Source organism: Symsagittifera roscoffensis, unplaced genomic scaffold (assembly GCF_963678635.1).
Source record: "Symsagittifera roscoffensis unplaced genomic scaffold, txSymRosc1.1 SCAFFOLD_204, whole genome shotgun sequence".
NCBI lineage: Eukaryota > Metazoa > Xenacoelomorpha > Acoela > Convolutidae > Symsagittifera > Symsagittifera roscoffensis.
In genome coordinates, this window is record NW_026970741.1 from 129 (window position 1) to 20,511 (window position 20,383).

The window sequence follows — 20,383 nt, forward strand, 5'->3', positions numbered from 1 at the left end:
CAAACTTACTCGTATCAATTCCTGATGTTCCAACTGCCGCTCAATTTCAACAAAAACGTTTTGCTTTCAAGAAAAGCCGATAGAATTGAAAAAAGCAAGATACCTTGTTCCATTTTTTTTAAAAATTTTGTTCCCCCTCACGCTATACATATTTCAAGGTGACAATTTAGCGTCTAGAAACGCATAAATAAAAGCAAATTGTTTGCTTCAATTTAAATTGGAACGATTCAATGCTTCGATTGCGCTTTTCAAAATCAAGTTAGTTACCACCAAATTAACTCATTCGGTGTTATCAGAAGTATTCAGTCTTAGACGCCCGGCAATACTAAAATTCAAAAGGATATTATCTCGTGCGTAGTTAAGCAACAGAAAAAAAGCTAAAAGAAACTCACGGAAACATTCACAGTGAAATAGATCATTTTTAATTTTGAGCTCTGGGCAACAATGAATTTCGAATGATAAAAAAATTCAACAAAAATTGCTAGTTAAAAAAATGAAAAATGGCCGGAGAAAAAAAACACCTTGAGCATATTTTTTGTCATTTTTTTCGAAAATAAACAAAAAAAAATTGTTTTCATAAATAAACGCTCAAAATAAAACGCACTACAAATTGTGGATTTGAAAACGCACTTGCAGTCTTATCGTTTATTTGGTCTAGAATAACCAATTTGTCAAATGAATTGCTATTCTGAAGTTTTAACAAAAAATAAGAATTGAAATTGCTCGACCAATCAAAAACATTTCAACTAACCAGATTCAAGAAAAATTAACCAAATTTTGAAACGACAAACGAATTGGTTTGATTTTGACCAGTATAACTTTTGCATACTGTTAATCGCAAAAAAAACCTTTTAAATTTTTTTTATAACTTAAGAGATAATTGAAACAATTAAGACCATACTAAAGTCTTTGAAAAATTGTTCACTCAACCGTTTTTTTTTTGCTCCGAGTTTCGAAAAAACTGCGGAATATTTATGCTTGGGTGTTTTTCATTATCGTATCAAATATTATGTGTATCGTTTATCGTTCATTGTGTCATTATCGTTTCAATTATTATGATTATATTTTTCATGATTCAATTTTAGACAGTTTAACTGAACGTTTTTGACAGGAAATTTTGAGGGTTTGAAAATGGCTTATTTGGCCAATTTGGGATGATTAACGCGCAACATATTGTGTTCTTATAATGAGTAGGAGGTGGATTAATGGGTATCAATAAGAACTGAGGCAAGTAGTTTAGTCTTTTCTTATGAGAATAAGAGACCTTGAAGTCATCCATTGTACTCTAAATTAGCGTGTGGGGGGATTGAAGAAAAAAAATTATTTTTAAAAGAATATAATTCATCAGTTTTTTCAGCCAAAATTTTCTAATTGGGCTAAACGTGCATTCAAAACATTGAAGGCTTTGTCAAAAAACGAGCAATTTTGTACAAAACACAAAAGTTAAGTAGCTGTTCTTTTGTCATGTTTGAAGTTAAATACTGGTATGTTTTTAATTTTTATCAAATGCATTTTGGAAATTGACAGAAATATGAATGGCATCATGTGCATAAATCGCAATTTATTTTCTTCATGATCAAAAATTGAATAAATTTCTGTAGCCGCCTTTTGTTTCGCTCAAATATGTACCTTTATTACTGGCATCTTTTCCTGAACAATTTAAGTTTGTTTGATTTTAATTTACGCTTACTTGAAATCAAAAGCAAAAATAATGATAGCTTTTGAATGAAATTTCGCATTGAAACTAACATTTTCATATATTCCCAATTCAATAGAACAAGCACATACTTTTAGTTTTCTGTGAAGGTATGTTGGAAATTAGTCCGAAGAAAATTTTTCATAACTGTTCAAAACAAAAATTTTATATTTTAAAAAACTCAAAAATAAAGATAAATTGTCCAACAAAAAACAGAAAAATTTTATGTCATCGAAATAATTTTCACCAAACTTCCTGTTCTTCGGTCTCGAAATTGGAAAAACTCAGACCCATTTTTTCCGACCTTGAAACATAATTTGACCACTTCGGAGATTTTTTTTGGGACCAAAACATTTTGCAACGAACACGTTTTACGCCATAGTTTCTTCTCATTTCTTCAAAAAAAGAGACCAAATTTTACCACCTCGGAGATTTTTTGTGGGAGTCAAAATATTTTGCAACGAACGCGCCTTACGCTATAGTTTCTTCTCATGTCGGTCAAAAAATTCTAAAATGGGAGCTATCATATTTTATATCAGTTTTTTTTAGTAATTCAAAAAAAACGTGTCATAAATTTGAACCGCACAATTCTGTGCTTTAAGCAAGTGAATTCCAGTTAAAATTTTTAAATATGCTCCAAAATTGAAGAACTTTGTCGGTAGACTCGGTATCAACAGTTGGGCAAATAATCCAACATCTATCGTAAAACTCAGCTTCGATAATAATGCATTTTGACTGTTCATCAACAAATATTACAACGAATTGAAATTGAGCCAACAAATAGAGGTAGGAAATTTCCAAAAAAAAATTTCAACAGATTTTGAAAAAAAAGTGAAAAAAGAACATCGACAAGTTTTTTTGAAGCAAAATTACGAGGCACCACTGTGCACTTGATAGACACAAATTTCGGTGTGGGTAATTCACTGAACCCAGAGACAAGTTTGTAAATGTGTTAGAATGTTGTCGATACGATCAAAAGAAACGCACGAATAAAGATCATCGGTTTGGGTAATCCGATTTTAACCTAATGAATAGTTCAAAACAATATGCTTCTAATGAAAAAATATTTTTCTTTGCTCGTTGAAAATTACAATATAGTTCTCATAAAATGTTCTTTGATAATTGCGGTCATTTTTATGCAATCTTGGTGCGCTTGTGCCCTTAATCACGTGACATCTAAAAATTATTTATCCATGAGTAGCCAAATTTGTCTATAATTTATTTTTCAAGTAGAAAAAAATACTCGAAAAATTTCGGTTTTTTAATTCATTTTAGCGCTTTTTATTCAAAAACGTGAATTATCGAAAATCAAAAGACTTGTTCTTTTTTCAAAAAAGAACATTTCATCATTTTGTCAATTTTTTCTTGAAATATGAAATTGCACAAAATACCTATTTTCTGGGAAAAAATCAGAAGTTTTTCAACAATTTATAATTTTCGGTCGCGGGATGTTTTTTAGTCTTCTGTTTCCTTATTGAATCATATTACGTTAGTCCTTTCGAGTTCAAAGATCAAGATCATAAAATATGATCTCAAAAAGGAACACTACGTGTTGGCGAAGACGACAAAAGTTTATGGAGATAGCATCAACCCAAATCCTCTTGAACTATGTATCCGAATTAGGATGAATGAATAATAAAAAATTCCAAGTCCCGTAAAAACAGTAACAGTTACCATCTGAGACCAATTTATTGCACTATTTTGTATATTTAAAACTACATCATGCTTGAGCAGTTCAAGCATACATCAAAAATATGTTTCGGCGACAAATCCATTTTTACATCTTCACAAATATGGGTTCGTGAAATCGTTTGTCTGCGCTGATTAATTTGTTATGGATAATTTGAATCGGATTATTTGAGCCACGCATAATTAAATTTTGTATCACTTTTCCTGTTACACTGAGCACGTCGATAATCGCATTAATTTTTGTAGATTCATTTTTTGTGGGGTTTTCAATGCAGCAGGATGTCAATCAAACGCAAACGGATTTCCAAAAAGCCTGAAAACCCAGAATAATTTTGCTCACATCAATAGTCGCTTATTTTCTTTTCATTTTATATTTGCCAATGGCGTAAAAAGCGCTCTGAAAGTCGATATCTTTCCACTGACCTCTCCTTATGATTTTAAAAAATATAATTCAAACCTCGAAATATTGACAGAGGCAAGAAAAGAAAATGGCGTGACGCCCCGGTGCAGGTTATTTTGAGCATTCTCTGCGGGTCAGCCCTAGTTAAATTACCCTTTCTACCCTCAGGGTGCGGTTTGCTAACTGCAGAAAAGGGGAGCAGCGATTGTTGAGTTTTTGGCTCGAATAAAAAGGTAATTATCGATTATGATGTCCAGAAATTGGGGAAACCTGCAAGAAAACATTTTGCGTGTGTAGATGCACCTGTCGTGCTTAGTGAACCGAAGATTATTGCACGCAATCGTATACTTTTAATTCAACCTTTTCACATTCATATATTCAACTAGCCTTAATAATGCCTAATCATTTGCATATGAAATCGATATACTCATCGGGCTGGTCAAAACGGCACTGCACTTTGTCTTGAATTTCATGACAAATTATCCATCCACATCTCAGTTGCAAGGTTGGATATTTTCACTATGTTTTCCACCAATAATCATGAAAAATATTTTAAAAATACTTTGAAAAAAGTGGGCATTTTTAGTTTTATGGGCAATTACTTTCGAAACTGCTGTTCTTTTGTTCAAAAAGTGGTCGATAAACAAAATTGGCATACAGATTGGAGAAACATTTGTAGACACATTTCAATGGCAACCGAGTTTTTAGGTAGTTTTCATCAAATTAATAGGGGGATTTTTCAAATAATTTGATTTTCCGGCTTAATGAACAGAAACAATCCGCCTGTTTGGCTTTTTGACTTCAAATGTCCCATTTTTTTATCGGAGCTTGACTTTAACGAGTCTGATTTCAGTTGACTTTCATCCCATCAATCAAGCCCAGTCAATTATTCTAGTTTCAGAATAACGACATCTATAAGCTGCCTCAGGGTTTTTCAGTTGTTTTGTGTCCAAATTTCTCCGTAATTTCTGACTTATTTTCCCCAAATTACCTGCTGGAAAAGTCATAAGCTAATGCATTCTTACGCAATTTGCCCGGTGGGCGCAGAGAACTTCTTGGCAGGTAAGGTCTGCGCTGATCTGCTAGTTGGTCGTTTTTTCGAACTGATTATGTGTGCGAGTGAATTAGTCGACATGTACAGGATTATCCTTCAAAAATTAAGACCCTCTGCTTAGACAATAGGTTCATATTTTATATTACTTTTTTTCACTCGTCTGAAACGCACCTCAAAAACAGGGCTAATCTTTTCGTTATGAAGCTCGAACATGATCCCATTTTATTGAAAATTATATTTCAAAAAATGTATTGATTATATTAGTGGATACAAAAATGATTTTGTCACTAAGGTAAGTTTTTTTTCAGTTATCTCTTTTGTTATGTAACGCAGGCAACTAACACGACAAGTGATCGTTGTTTAACGGGTGTTATGGGAAAAAAAAGCACAAAAAGCTCTTCGTTTTCTCTTTTGTTTCATACAGAGGTCACGTGGGCATGAGAACAGACCAAGTTATTTCCGTTTCTGGGAGGCGCATTTCCGCTTTATTATGCACGCACCTTATACATTACAAATATTGCTGAGCTTCTGTATTTTCAAAGCTAATAGAAAAGAGAACCAAAAAAGCAAGTACATACAGATTTAGTGCATGGGGAGGGGCAGGCTGGGTAGGGAAATCAACCTTGACCCCTCCCCCCTTCCCACCCCCAGGGATTTTTTCAGATACCTCAGGGATTCGGGCCCCTTGTTACCTAAAAGGTTCTCTTTGGAAACTATTTAACGGCATCTATTTGCAGTCTACCGGTCGTAAATGTTTTTAAAGGCGCCTTTGGCGCTAACTTTATAAACTAACTTTGAAGGGAAAGCGCGCCAAGTAAAGCTAAGCGTAATTTTTTTGGCCAAAATCCTCCTAAAACATGTCCAAAACAGCATTTCCGGTTTGTTTTAAAATGTTCACAGCGGCACAGAAAAATTTGGCCAAGTAGGTTCCTTATAATGTTTTGGGATAACTTAGAAAATCCATGTAGTCGATCTAAAATAATTTTGGAAAATCGGACAAATCCCCCTCTCCCCTCCTAAGTAAAGGTCTAAAAGCAGTGACTCCAACACTGCAACATCCAAAGTCACTAGTATCACCTCTAGTACAAGTTTATGACGCCCATTTTGACACTATACTTTTCTATAGGTTTCTTCAGCACCATCAGATACCAATTTTGAGTGAAGTGGGGGTTCCGAAGTATCGCGTTTTTTGGCCAAAACCCTTCAAAAACTGCCAAAAATATGCTTTCAACAGTTAATTTTCAAGGAGGCGCAGTTTTCCTCTGGAAAAATTCCTAGGTGCGCTCCTGTGTAAAACATTGCTGGTTTGAGTTACACTTCTGCTTTATGAATAAACAGCTTTCAGGTTGAATCAAGGTCTGCGAATGGGAAGCGGGTTTTCAATTGAAGAAAGACTAGTCGATATTATCTATGGCAGCCATATTAATGTTTCTCGCACTCTGGAAAAACGTTGCAAGCATTTCTTCAGTTGTGTCAAAAATTGGTAGCGATTCCTTGTCAAACTTTTCAGACAGAGTAGAAAGTGAGCTTTTTTGAAGAGGACGATATAATTTTCCCGATGTTAATCTACCTTCTCATAAACCCGGTTAATTTTTGAATAATTTTTTAAAATTGTAGCAATCAAATTACGAGTTACTTGAAATGAAAGCGATTAGTTATGCAAATCCCAAACCGGAGTGTCACGGATAAAGAAAGATTATGACGGAATAATGTTGTCTAAAATGTCATAATTATCGATAATGGACGCAATTTTAGACCATGAGTTTTCATTAATGATTTATTTTCATAAAAAAACCTTATCTCCTCAAATCCATTATAATATTATCAGCCATTTAAAGCCCATTTTAATTGATTATAACATCTAATTATTTGCTAAGCTTGCAACAACTTCTGCTATACATATTAACTACTTACGTCAATTTGACTGAAAAAAAAACAATAACAAAAAACTAAAACACAACAGGAGACAAAGCTCCTCCCAATTTTCAATTGTCGATACTATGAATGAAGGTAATCAAATTGTTTCATGATGAAAAAAATGACAAAAAAAAACAACCAAAAGGTTTATTTTTGGCACTGTTTTTCGACTTTCAATTTCAATTATCCCAGCTGAAAAGTAATAATCAAAATACCTCTAGTGATATCATACCAAAACTATTGAAGTACTGATTCGAATGACATTCAAAAACACCAATTAAATGTCCCATGTCGACAAAAACCAGTTTGAAAAATTTGCTTCCAATTGCAATTTCGAGCCCGATAAAATAATTATTTTTGTTCCACAAACCCAGATTCATTCAACATTATGATAAAATTGTTATATGATAAACACCCTTGGTTTTTTTGTTTTGCTTTTTGTTTTTGTCTTTGTTATGCTTTTAACTTTGATGCCAAATGTAGTCTATTGTGCCCAAATTTCTCATTTTCTAAGGTTTCGTTCAGTTCCCATAAAAAAAGAAACACTTTGAAACAATTACAAAAATGAAAAAAAAAACTTGTAATAGTTTTTTCTAACTAATGTGTTCGGAACTTTCTGTGTTACTGGCCCAGTATCCGACTATTTTTGTTCCTTTTGTAAATAGAAAATTTTAAAAGTCGATCGACCGAAAGCTGGTGTCGTAAATAGTATCAAAGGGGGACATATTGGGTTGGAAGGGGGACGAAACCCTGAGGAAAAGAAACGTCGCTTCTTTTCGGATATCCCCCCCCCTAAATAAAAAAAAATGAAAATTTTTCTTTCAAAGTTTGACTAATTTTCCTTAAAAACGCAGGGCTGATATCTCGAGCGTTAAATCAAGCTAGAAACTGGCCAAAAAAATTGAACTGATCGACAATTAAAAACTTATTTAGCATCCTTTTAAGGAAATTTATGCTCAGAAAATTGGCAAAAATTGGAGAAAAAAGTCAGTCTGAGGCTCAATTAATGGTTCAATTATGTAAAATGGCTCGTTTTACTAGTCTCATAATAATATATTGAATTTTCTAGGAACAGTGTCTGAATTATATAAAAAAATTAGCATTTCATTTTTTCGTAATTTAGGGGGGTATAACCGAAAAGACTCGAAACGTCCACCCGTTCCCTTACCAAAACACCCCCCCCCCCTGAGTGAAGATCTAACCTAGTGGTGAACAAAACCAATTTTTAAAATAAAGGTAAACCAAAAAATCAGCCTCAATTTGACCGCCGAGGCCGTATGGCCGCTCCTCTGAATTGATTCGGTTTAGACTCATAGGTGCAGTATATATGATTGCAATCGTTGAGTACCCGCACCGAAGTTTCATGGATAAAAGTCGATTATAAGGATTTTTGTTGACTAAATTGTTGTCTATACAATCAATTATCATGGCAAATTTAGACAACGTAATGGATTTTTAATCCATTTTAATCGATTATTTTTGAAAAATAAAAATCCATTAAAATCCATTATAATCGATTATAATTCATTTTTGCTTTCAATATAATGGATTGTTTTTTTTTGTACATGAAATCCATGAGAATTATAATCTCTGCTGGTTTGTCTCTTTCATATGGCGCTCTAGGCGTCATCATATCCAAAGTGAGTTTTATTCTAACACTCATCCGTGAGTTCAGCCACTCATAAATGGCTCAGAAGTATTTAATTAAATATCTATTTAGTCATTGTTATGGTAAAACAAGTACTTTTTATCGAACTTCAGCTTCAGCTGCTTCCTTTGGTATATTCAGCAAAACGTTGAAGCTTCCCGATCGAGGAAACTTACTTTTTCCTTTGTTTCTCATTGATGCATAATTGCCTCGTCTTTCCATACAAAGCATCTAAAATTGTATTTTAGTTGACTACGTTTATCTTTGCAAAAAACTTTTTGTTACCAAGAAAAGTGAAAATTTTGCAGAAAAATTTGAAAGTCGTTTTCAAAATTAACTTAATTTTTTTTTAAATACAGAAACTAAGGAGTCGCCACTTCTGCATGTAAAATTTTTGCTACTTGAAAATTTGACTTTTCTGTGTTAGAAAACGTGGTCGTAGCCGTTGACGCAGATCTTTCCGCAACCCGTGTTTTTGAAAAGGGTTGAAATCTCAGTTTTGAAAAGGTATTTTTCGAGGTATCAAAAATAGGAAAAAATGGAAAATATGAAAAAAATACGAAAAAAAACTAATATTTTCCAAAGTGCCTTTTAAAAATTTAGAAAAAATCATATCACATACATTTTAAGAAATGCTTATCTATCGAACAAAAATGCTTCAAATTAAAAATAAAAAAACTGAAATTCTGGAAAAAACACAGCTTGAGAATCCTACCAGATAAAATAAATTGCTTTTAAAAAGAACAGAACATCAGCCGACAGAAATCAGCACAAAAACTACATAAAAAAATTTAATTGAAAAGGTTAAATACTATCTCAAAAGAAGTAAGAAATAATCTTATTTGGATTTCCAAAAAGTTGATCATGTCAGCAGAATTGAGCATGTCACCAGAATTTGTTAGAAAAATTGTTTAAGGGGAAAAGTCTAGTTCTCGATTACAAGTCACCTGGAACCTGATCTAAACTATATTTTATGATTGGATAAATTAGATATTTTACCACTGTAAAGTATTTAAAATTAACCAATCATGATCCATCTAACTAACAACCCACTTATTTGTAAGAGCTGAAATTATTTGTAATTTCAGCACCAGAGAGATTTGAATTTAACTTAGAAATTAGTTGTCTCTCCAAGAGAACTTCAGCAGCCGCAACAAACCAGTATACCCTAGATCTATTGAGCCTAGCAGAGACTAGTTAAACACCCTGAGACTAGAAAGTATAAGAGTAAGATTAGGATCGGTATTAGACTAAGAAGTTGCACGAATCTATCCGGCCGAAAATAAGATAGCGTGACGAGCAGACGGTGTACCCTATCCGAAATTACTCTATGAGTTAACCACATCGGGCATAACTCACACCTGTTATCGCAAATGAAATAATCATATTGATGAAAAAATATATATATATAGTAATCATATGATTCATAATCATAACAAGAAGTATGAACACAGGGGCAATACCAATAATACCACTCTGTGAAATGAAATTTGAAAAAAGTACTAATCAAATAACAACCACATATTTTTTCTTTTTTAACAAGTTTTCAAATTTTTCACAATCAGTCATAATTCATCTATCGTATTACATGTTGCAGCTCATTAGAAAAAAACTCAAAATACAAATGCACATTCTATTTGCAAGAAAAAGGACTTTATTTCTCCTAGATAGAAATATAGTTTCATATAGTTTAATAAATTTCTCCATTTATTGCTATCCTGTAACTAAGTGTAATATGAAAAGAAAAAGAATGTTATTAAAATACCCGAAAATTTTCAATTCCATGAAAAACTTTTCACCTCAAGCCACAGACATTTGTCGACCCATGCCTCCACGCTACGTAATAAAAACAGTGGCAGGAACTTGATATGCTAAAAAGTAAACCGACGATGAGTTCTGTAAGCAGTCTAGTACCAGATTGCATTAACGTTGTTTAGTGCAAGATAAATAATAATGCTTTTAATTTTAAAAAATTGTCGACTTTCGGCTTGGGTCAAATACTTCCAGGCACAAACCAAGCGTCAGAGCCCTCGAAATCAGTCTAAGCTAAATCAAAATCCTCAGAAAATTGTAGAGTTTTGTAGCGCCACCCAAAAAGTAGTATCCAGTCACTAATTCACTAAAACAAACACAAATACAACTATTTTAATTAGTTATCGGAACAAAAAAAACGGATTGGAAGAAATATGATCATGTAAACACTTCTCTGAAAAATTATTCAGAATTGATGATACAAATACACATTTCCCCTCAAGCGAATAGTTTATAGATACTGAAGCTTATTATGATAACGTCTCCGATGGGAAATATGAGGAATTAACAATCTGAGAATCATTCAATTTGTAAACATAAAGATAACATAAACCTTGACTTGAAATTAGTTTTTCTTCTACATTATTTGATAAAAGCCACCGAAAAAGAAACTTTGCTTATTATTTTGCTAGTTATCACCATCTCAAAAACTGCAAAACACTAACATCATATTGAGACTGTATTAATTACTCTGTGCGGTGAAAAATAGTTGGTGCATTTCTCTGGGAGAAAAAAGTAATTAGTTTTTCTGACTAGCTGTTTTCCCTGCTGAAAGTTTATTTGATAAAAGAAACGATATTATTTTTATTACAAGAAGCTGGAACACTGAGCAATAGATTTTTTTCTTGATATGCGCGTAATTGATTACAATTCCTTAGTTTTTTTAATTTTTTTTTTTGCTACGGTCTATATTTATTTGTCAAAGAGCTGCAAATGAAATGCAAACTACGTCTTAGAATTTGTAACTTAAAAGATTCTAATGTTAAAAAAAAATCAACATCCTCTCTATATTAAAGGATATCCTTGAAGCTTTTAATCGATCATGCACACTTCAATATAATTGGGTTACATTTTGAAACTGAAGTTGTGCTTCGGGTGAAATTCAGGCAAGTCGATTCACTTAGTCTACCGGAAACGAACCTCTACTAAAAAGCTCACGTTACTAGTTGTATTTCCTTTGGTCCATACCTTTAATTCTAAAGATCATTTCAACACCTTTAGACCATAGCTAGCCATGTAAGATTTTCTATCGAGGTTCTTATTTTAATTTCCATAAAAAACCGTAAGCTTTTGATTGATATCGCGGTCTTTTTAATGGTCCGCCTTTGAGGGAACAATTGTCTTTTAAATTTAACAAATTTAACTTGCATTCAGCTTTTGTTCACAAAATCATAAAATTGCGATTCACGTCAGTTTTTCAACAGAATGATTATCGTCACCGCGTTGATTTTGCGACATATTTCCGCGATTCTGTTGGTCTCCAAATTTTTTTTCAAGACACTCCCTCAATTTTAACTTTTAAACAGATACTTGATTCAGCTGTGTTTTACTTCTTTTGATATCCGTTCTCTCTTCATCAATTTATTACACAGGATCTAGTTAGCATCTTTTTGAGAGCAACGCCCCTAAAAAATTCCCAAAACCCATTGAGTGTGAACTAGCACACGCAAAGTTTACTTTTATTCCGTTTTTTGAAAGAAAACGTGTTTACTTAACTTGAATTTTAGGTTACTAGCCAAAAGTGGAATTAATTTTAAGATCAAACCATCTTGTTGACAAAACCATTTCATCTAAATCTCAAAAAAAAATAGCGGCCATTTTTGATGATCGAAATTACTTTTCAACTAAAACCAAATTTAGTTCAACTGTCTAATAAAGTCTTTAGAGCTAGAAAGTGGCGTCCTTGCGTTTTTTGAGGAGTCCAGTTAGGATTTGATGGCTTGTCAAAATTTTCCGCATTTTTTTGGTAAGAAGCCTGGAGCCGCCTTCGACGTTTTCATTCAATAGGTTAGAAGCCTAATAATATCTTACAAAAAGAAAATGTGAAGCCTATATATATGTTTTCCGTTTTTAATTGTGCTTCCTATGGTAGACCATGCCGCGACGAACATTTCGATCATGCCGCGACTATTTTTTCGACCACGCCGCGACTAATTTTTTCACGATGCTGCAATTAATTTTTTGGTTATGTCGCGACTAAATTTTCGACCATACCGCGAATAACTCTTCAACAATGCCGCGATTAATTTTTCAAACATGTAGCTACTAACTTTTCGACCAAACTGCAACTAAATTTTCGACTAAGCCGCGACTAATTTTTCAACCTGGTCGCGATATAATCTTCGATTTTGTGGCTATGTATAATGTTCTTTAAATGCTTAAAACCTCCCTGAAACATCGTTGCAACTGCCTGGTTCTCTCGGGTTGCAAATACAGTTTGTCAGACGAAATAGATTTCGCATACCGTCCCTTTTGTAGCATCACATAAACGTTTCCATGCGCTTCGGCTAATGTTTTTGTAGAAACATCATTTAATGCATATAATTGTATCCGATCCCCTACCATTGCAAAGATAATGTTTGAGGACGAGATCTCACTTGACCACCAGCTTCATGTATAACACAGCCTGGCCGACTTTGGCTCATATGTGGCACCCTGTAAAAGTCTCAGACTCAAAAAAGTGAACTTTGCTCAACAAAATAACCCAGTCTGGGAATTAAGGGAAAAAACGAAACATACTATGCTTAGACAGGCGGGATAGATTCTCACGGATCCTCTGCAAATCTCCGAAACCATATTTTTACCGGCCAATGAAAATATTAGCCTAACATTAATTTTTCTACATTATCTTAAGACAAGGAAAAAGAGTTTCCAGATCTCTTCACTATAATTTCTCTCGTTAAGCGGCCATTAAGCGGCTAAATCTCAAAAAAATAGCGGCCATTTTTGATGATCGAAATTACATTTCAAATAAAACCAGACTTAGTTCAACTGTCTTATAAAGTCTTTCGAACTGAAAAGCGGCGCGTTTGCGTTTTTTGAGGAGTCCCGTTTTTTGAGGACTTGAAAAAACTGAAAAAAAAAAAGATATATAGTTTCCGTTATAAATTGTGCTTCCTTTGGTAGACCATGCCACGCGCGACTAATTTTTCAAACATGACGCGAATAACTTTTCCACGATGCTGCTATTAATTTTTCGGTTATGTCGCGACTAAATTTTCGACCATACCGCGAATAATTTTTCAACAATGCCGCGATTAATTTTTCAAACATGTAGCTATTATTTTTTGGACCATACCGCGACTAACTTTTCGATTATGCCGCAACTAATTTTTCCACTATGCCGCGACTAATTTTCGACCATGCCGCAAAAAAATTTTCGACTATGCCGCGACTAATTTTTCAACTTGGTCCCAAGTTCATCTTCGATTTTGTGGCTATGTATAATGTTTTATAAATGCTTAAAGCCTCCCTGAAACCTCGTTGCAACTGCCTGATTCTCTCGGGTTGCAAATACAGTTTGTCAGACGAAATAGATTTTGTATACCGTCCCTTTTGTAGCATCACATAAACGTTTCCATGCGCTTCGGCTAATGTTTTTGTAGAAACATCATTTAATGCGTATAATTGTAACCGATAATCTACCATTGCAATGAGAATGTTTGAGGACGAGATCTCACTTGACCACGAGCTTCAGAACTAACACAGCCTGGCCGATTTCGGCTCAATTGTGGCACCCCGTCATAATCAGTCATAATGCATCTATCGTATCACATGTTGCAGCTCATTAGAAAAAAAAACAAAATACAAATGCACATTCTATTTGCAAGAAAAAGGACTTTATTTCTCCTCAAATAGAAATATAGTTTCATATAATTTAAAAATATTCTCCATTTATTGCTATCCTGTAACTAAGAGTAATGTGAAAAGAAAAAGAATGCTATTAAAATACCCGAAAATTTTCAATTCCATGACAAATTTTCACCTCAAGCCACAGACATTTGTCGACCCATGCCTCCGGGCTGCGTAATAAAAACAATGGCAGGAACTTCATATGCTAAAAATTAAACCGATGATGAGTTCTGTAAATAGTCTAGTACCAGATTGCATTACCGTTGTATAGTGCAAGATAAAAAAAATTCTTTTAATAATAAAAATTGTCGACTTTTGGCTTGGGTGAAATAGTTCCAGGCACAAACCAAGCGTCAGAGCCCTCAAACTCAGCCTAACCCAAATCAAAAACAACATGTTTTTTTGCAGAAACTAAGTAGTCACCTCTTCTGCATGTAAAGTTTCACTTTACAGAGGACAATAATATTCTGTGTTAGAAAACGTGGGCGTAGCCGTTGAGCAGGAGATCTTTGCGCAACCCGTGTTTTTGATTGAACTCAAAATCTCAATTTTGGGAAGATCGTTTTTCAGGGAACAAAGAATAGGAAACAATTGGAAAAAACCAAAGAAATGAAAAAAAAAAGAAATGCTTTCCAAAGCATCTTATAAAAATTTATAAAAATTCAAATAACATACATTTTTAGAATAGTTCTCTCTATCAAACAACAATGTTTCATATCAAAAATGAAAAACTGAAATTCTGGAAAAAAACACAGCTTGAGAAGCCTACCAGATAAAATAAATGTTTTTGAAAAGAACAGAAAATCAGCCGACAGAAATTAGCGCAAAAACTACATAAATTTGATTGAATAGGTTAAATACTACCTCATAAGAAGTAAGAAATAGTTTCATTTGAACTTCCAAGAAGTTGATCATGTCAGCAGAATTGAGCATGTCACCAGAATTTGTTAGAAAAATTGTTAAAGGGAAAAAGTCTAGTTCTCGATTACAAGTCACCTGTTATCGCAAATGAAATAATCATATTGATGAAAAAATATATAGTAACCATATGATTCATAATCATAACAAGAAGTATGAACACAGGGGCAATACTAAAAATACCACTCTGTGAAATGAAGTTTGAAAAAAGTACTAATCAAATAACAACCACACAATTTTTCTTTTTCAACAAGTTTTTAAATTTTTTACAATCATTCATAATTCATCTATCGTATTACATGTTGCAGCTCATTAGAAAAAAACTCAAAATACAAATGCACATTCTATTTGCAAGAAAAACGACTTTCTTTCTCCTCAGATAGAACTATAGTTTCATATAGTTTAATAAATTTCTCCATATATTGCTATCCTGTAACTAAGAGTAATGTGAAAAGAAAAAGAATGTTATTAAAATACCCGAAAATTTTCAAATCCATGATAAACTTTTCACCTCAAGCCACAGACATTTTTCGACCCATGCCTCCACGCTACGTAATAAAAACAGTGGCAGGAACTTCTTATGCTAAAAAGTAAACCGATGATGGGTTCTGTAAACAGTCTAGTACCAGATTGCATTACCGTTGTTTAGTGCAAGATAAATAAAAATGCTTTTAATAATAAAAAATGTTGACTTTCGGCTTGGGTGAAATAGTTCCAGGCACAAACCAAGCGTCAGAGCCCACGAACTCAGCCTAACCCAAATCAAAAACAACATGTTTTTTTGCAGAAACTAAGTACTCACCTCTTCTGCATGTAAAGTTTCACTTTACAGAGGACAATAATATTCTGTGTTAGAAAACGTGGGCGTAGCCGTTGAGCAGGAGATCTTTTCGCAACCCGTGTTTTTGATTGAACTCAAAATCTCAGTTTTGGGAAGATCGTTTTTCAGGGAACAAAAAATAGGAAACAATTGGAAAATACGAAAGAAATGAAAAAAAAAGAAAATGCTTTCCAAAGCGTCTTATAAAAACTTAGAAAAATTCAAATAACATACATTTTCAGAATACTTCTCTCTATCAAACAAAACTGTTTCATATCGAAAATGAAAAACTAAAATTCTGGAAAAAAAACACAGCTTGAGAAGCCTACCAGATAAAATAAATTGCTTTTGAAAAGAACAGAAAATCAGCCGACAAAATTAGCGCAAAAACTACATAAATTTGATTGAATAGGTTAAATACTACCTCAAAAGAAGTAAGAAATAGTTTTATTTGAATTTCCAAGAAGTTGATCATGTCAGCAGAATTGAGCATATCACCAGAATTTGTTAGAAAATTATTAAAGGGAAAAAGTCTAGTTCTCGATTACAAGTCACCTGTTATCGCAATTGAAATAATCATTTGATGAAAAAATATATAGTAACCATATGATTCATAATCATAACAAGAAGTATGAACACAGGGGCAATACAAAAAAATACAACTCTGTGAAATGAAATTTGAAAAAAGTACTAATCAATTAACAACCACATAATTTTTCTTTTTCAACAAGTTTTCAAATTTTTTACAATCAGTCATAATTCATCTATCGTATTACATGTTGCAGCTCATTAGAAAAAAAATCAAAACACAAATGCACATTCTATTTGCAAAAAAAGACTTAATTTTCCTCAGATAGAAATATAGTTTCATATAGTTTAATAAATTTCTCCATTTTTTGCTATCCTGTAACTAAGAGTAATGTGAAAAGAAAAAGAATGTTATTAAAATACCCAAAAATTTTCAATTCCATGATAAACTTTTTTACCTCAACCCACAGATATTTGTCGACCTATGCCTCCACGCTACGTAATAAAAACAGTGGCAGGAACTTCATATGCTAAAAAGTAAACCGATGATGAGTTCTGTAAACAGTCTAGTACCAGATTGCATTACCGTTGTTTAGTGCAAGGTGAATAATAATGCTTTTAATAATAAAAATTGTCGACTTTTGGCTTGAGCTAAATAGTCTGAGGTAAGACTATCTGGTAAGAAGCCTGGAGCCGCCTTCGACATTTTCATTCAATAGGTTAGAAGCCTAATAATATCTTACAAAAAGAAAATGTGAAGCCTGTATATATGTTTTCCGTTTTTAATTGTGCTTCCTATGGTAGACCATGCCGCGACGAAAATTTCGATCATGCCGCGACTATTTTTTCGACTACGCCGCGACTTATTTTTTCACGATGCTGCAATTTTTTCGGTTATGTCGCGACTAAATTTTCGACCATACCGCGAATAACTCTTCAACAATGCCGCGATTAATTTTTCAAAAATGTAGCTACTAACTTTTTGACCAAACTGCAACTAAATTTTCGACTAAGCTGCGACTAATTTTTCAACCTGGTCGCGAGATAATCTTCGATTTTGTGGCTATGTATAATGTTCTTTAAATGCTTAAAACCTCCCTGAAACCTCTTTGCAACTGCCTGATTCTCTCGGGTTGCAAATACAGTTTGTCAGACGAATTAAATTTCGCATAACGTCCCTTTTGTAGCATCACATAAACGTTTCTATGCGCTTCGGCTAATGTTTTTGTAGAAACATCATTTAATGCATATAATTGTATCCGATCCCCTACCATTGCAAAGATAATGTTTGAGGACGAGATCTCACTTGACCACCAGCTTCATGTATAACACAGCCTGGCCGACTTCGGCTCAAATGTGGCACCCTGTAAAAGTCTCAGACTCAAAAAAGTGAACTTTGCTCAACAAAATAACCCAGTCTGGGAATTATGGGAAAAAAACGAAACATACTATGCTTAGACAGGCGGGATAGATTCTCACGGATCCTCTGCAAATCTCCGAAACCATATTTTTACCGGCCAATGAAAATATTAGCCTAACTTTAATTTTTCTACATTATCTTAAGACAAGGAAAAAGAGTTTCCAGATCTCTTCACTATAATTTCTCTCGTTAAGCGGCCATTAAGCGGCTAAATCTCAAAAAAATAGCGGCCATTTTTGATGATCGAAATTACATTTCAAATAAAACCAGATTTAGTTCAACTGTCTTATAAAGTCTTTCGAACTGAAAAGTGGCGCGTTTGCGTTTTTTGAGGAGTCCCGTTTTTTGAGGACTTGAAAAAACTGAAAAAAAAAGATTTATAGTTTCCGTTATAAATTGTGCTTCCTTTGGTAGACCATGCCACGCGCGACTAATTTTTCGACCATGCCGCAAATAATTTTTCGACTATGCCGCGACTAATTTTTCAACTTGGTCCCAAGTTCATCTTCGATTTTGTGGCTAGGTATAATGTTTTATAAATGCTTAAAGCCTCCCTGAAACCTCGTTGCAACTGCCTGATTCTCTCCGGTTGCAAATACAGTTTGTCAGACGAAATAGATTTTGTATACCGTCCCTTTTGTAGCATCACATAAACGTTTCCATGCGCTTCGGCTAATGATTTTGTAGAAACATCATTTAATGCATATAATTGTAACCGATAATCTACCATTGCAATGAGAATGCTTGAGGACGAGATCTCACTTGACCACGAGCTTCAGAACTAACACAGCCTGGCCCATTTCGGCTCAATTGTGGCACCCCGTAGAAGTCTCAGACGCAAAAAAGTGAACTTTGCTCAACAAAATAACTCAGTCTGAGAATGAAGGGGAAAAAAGAAACATACTATGCTTAGACAGGCTGGATAGATTCTCACGTATCCTCTGCAAAACTCCGAAACCATATTTTTACCGGCCAGTGACAATATTAGCCTAACTTTAATTTTTCTACATTATCTTAAGACAAGGAAAAAGAGTTTCCAGACCTCTTCACTATAAATTCGGTCATTAAGCGCCCGTTTTGCTTTATTAAGAAAAGTCTCCCAAAACTATTATGATAATCACACGGTATCCCTCCATGTTTCTTTCTACCACCCTACTATTTCGTAAGCCGGCTGATCTACGAAAGCGTACCTGGTCTCACCGTTACATGGATTTTTCAAGCGTTCTTGAGATAAACACGTTGACAGGTGATGATCCTAACACAACTCGCGTTTTTTTTCATCTTAACACACCTCGCGATGATCCTAACACACCACCGACGATGTCTAATTGTTAGTGATATCAATTGTCGCCCCAGGAAATTGTTTTGTGTAGTGATCAACCGTCGCCCGGGAAAGTGGTTATCAAAAATCACTTGGGGACAATCTTGGAGTTTACGGGGACGGTGAAAATCATGCGTGACAAAATATATTAGCTGATTTTTAAAAAACGTTTTAATTGAGACCGAGTGAAAACAAATTTGTCATACTGTGAGGATCTGTTCGTTTGAAGTCTGTTTGCAATCAATAACCCACAATCTGTGGATTTCTGATAGCGTAAGAAAACCCAAAATTTTATTCATCTTCTTTTTTTTTACAGTTAACTTGATTATTTGGCTTTTAATTACTTTTTAAATTCAAGTCACTACCTTTGTTAACTCCACTATCGAACAGTAAAAGCGTAAAGGTACCAAAAAACGTGATTGAATTCTAGTTTTAAATTGGAGTTTATTTTTCAGATTTTATAGCGAACTGAAAAAAAAACAACTGTCGAGCCAGTTTTCTCAAATTAAAATTATTTTAGCAAAAAAATGTCAATCAGGATCTGTTCATGAAATGCAAAGGAATTTAAGGTCATTTAAGGTCTAAATTTCTGTTTGCTATGCTTAGATTTTGAGTCGTTAGCATATAAAATGAACAAATTAACGGTCTAAGCCCATGTTGTCCCTATTTGGTTCAGAACTTGAACCATTATTTTTTTGGCCTATATTTTGAATATAAGACGCAAGGATCTTCAAGGCCAAACTATCCCGTTAGTTTCTATCCCGTTTTTTTGTACTAGACTTTTGGTGTGATTTCGTGGCAGCAGACGAGAACATGCTCACTGGAGTTCGTTCCCGCACTGACAAACTTGAGATTGAAATCGATTTAAATGGATTTTTCATCAGATAAAATACTGTATAAAATCGATTTACGATAGCCCAAATGGATACGTAAATCGAGTTAAAATGGATTTATTGGATTTTAACGGAAGAAAAATAGTTTTTTTAGAACGTTCAAACAGTTTTTAGCAAAGCAGTGAAATCCATCAAAATCTCAACAAAATTGATTTTTTTAAAACTATTATTTTTGTTTCGAAACACAAAAAACTTCTCCATAGGAACCGTAGAGTGCAAGAAACACTCCAGGAGAGTTTTTCAACGTTCTAGGCGCAATTATGGTAAACAAAATACACACAAATGGAAAACTCAATTTAGGACAATTCGTTTTGGTGCTAAAAGTTACAGATTAGTTACAATTAAAGTTGCTTTATAGGCGTTGCATGCCTTATAATTATATTTCCTTGATAACCGAGAAAATTTGAATCTTGTT

General features: G+C 33.8%; 1 protein-coding gene across 5 annotated transcripts in view; it reads left to right on the forward strand.

Annotated features, from left to right (window-relative positions):
* Nucleotides 1-1,773: 1,773 nt before the first annotated feature.
* Nucleotides 1,774-20,383, forward strand: part of LOC134855942 (synaptotagmin-B-like) — a 52,190-nt gene continuing 33,580 nt past the window's right edge. Inside the window, exons 1-2 of one of the 5 annotated variants that reach the window (XM_063872325.1) lie at nt 1,774-1,806; nt 2,410-2,482. The gene's annotated coding sequence lies outside the window, so the exon portion shown is untranslated. Of the gene's footprint in view, nt 1,807-2,409; nt 2,483-3,939; nt 4,019-4,139; nt 4,291-4,908; nt 5,132-11,355; nt 11,453-20,383 lie in introns of those variants that run through there. The other 4 variants (XM_063872324.1, XM_063872323.1, XM_063872326.1 and 1 more) reach the window with 4 other exon arrangements.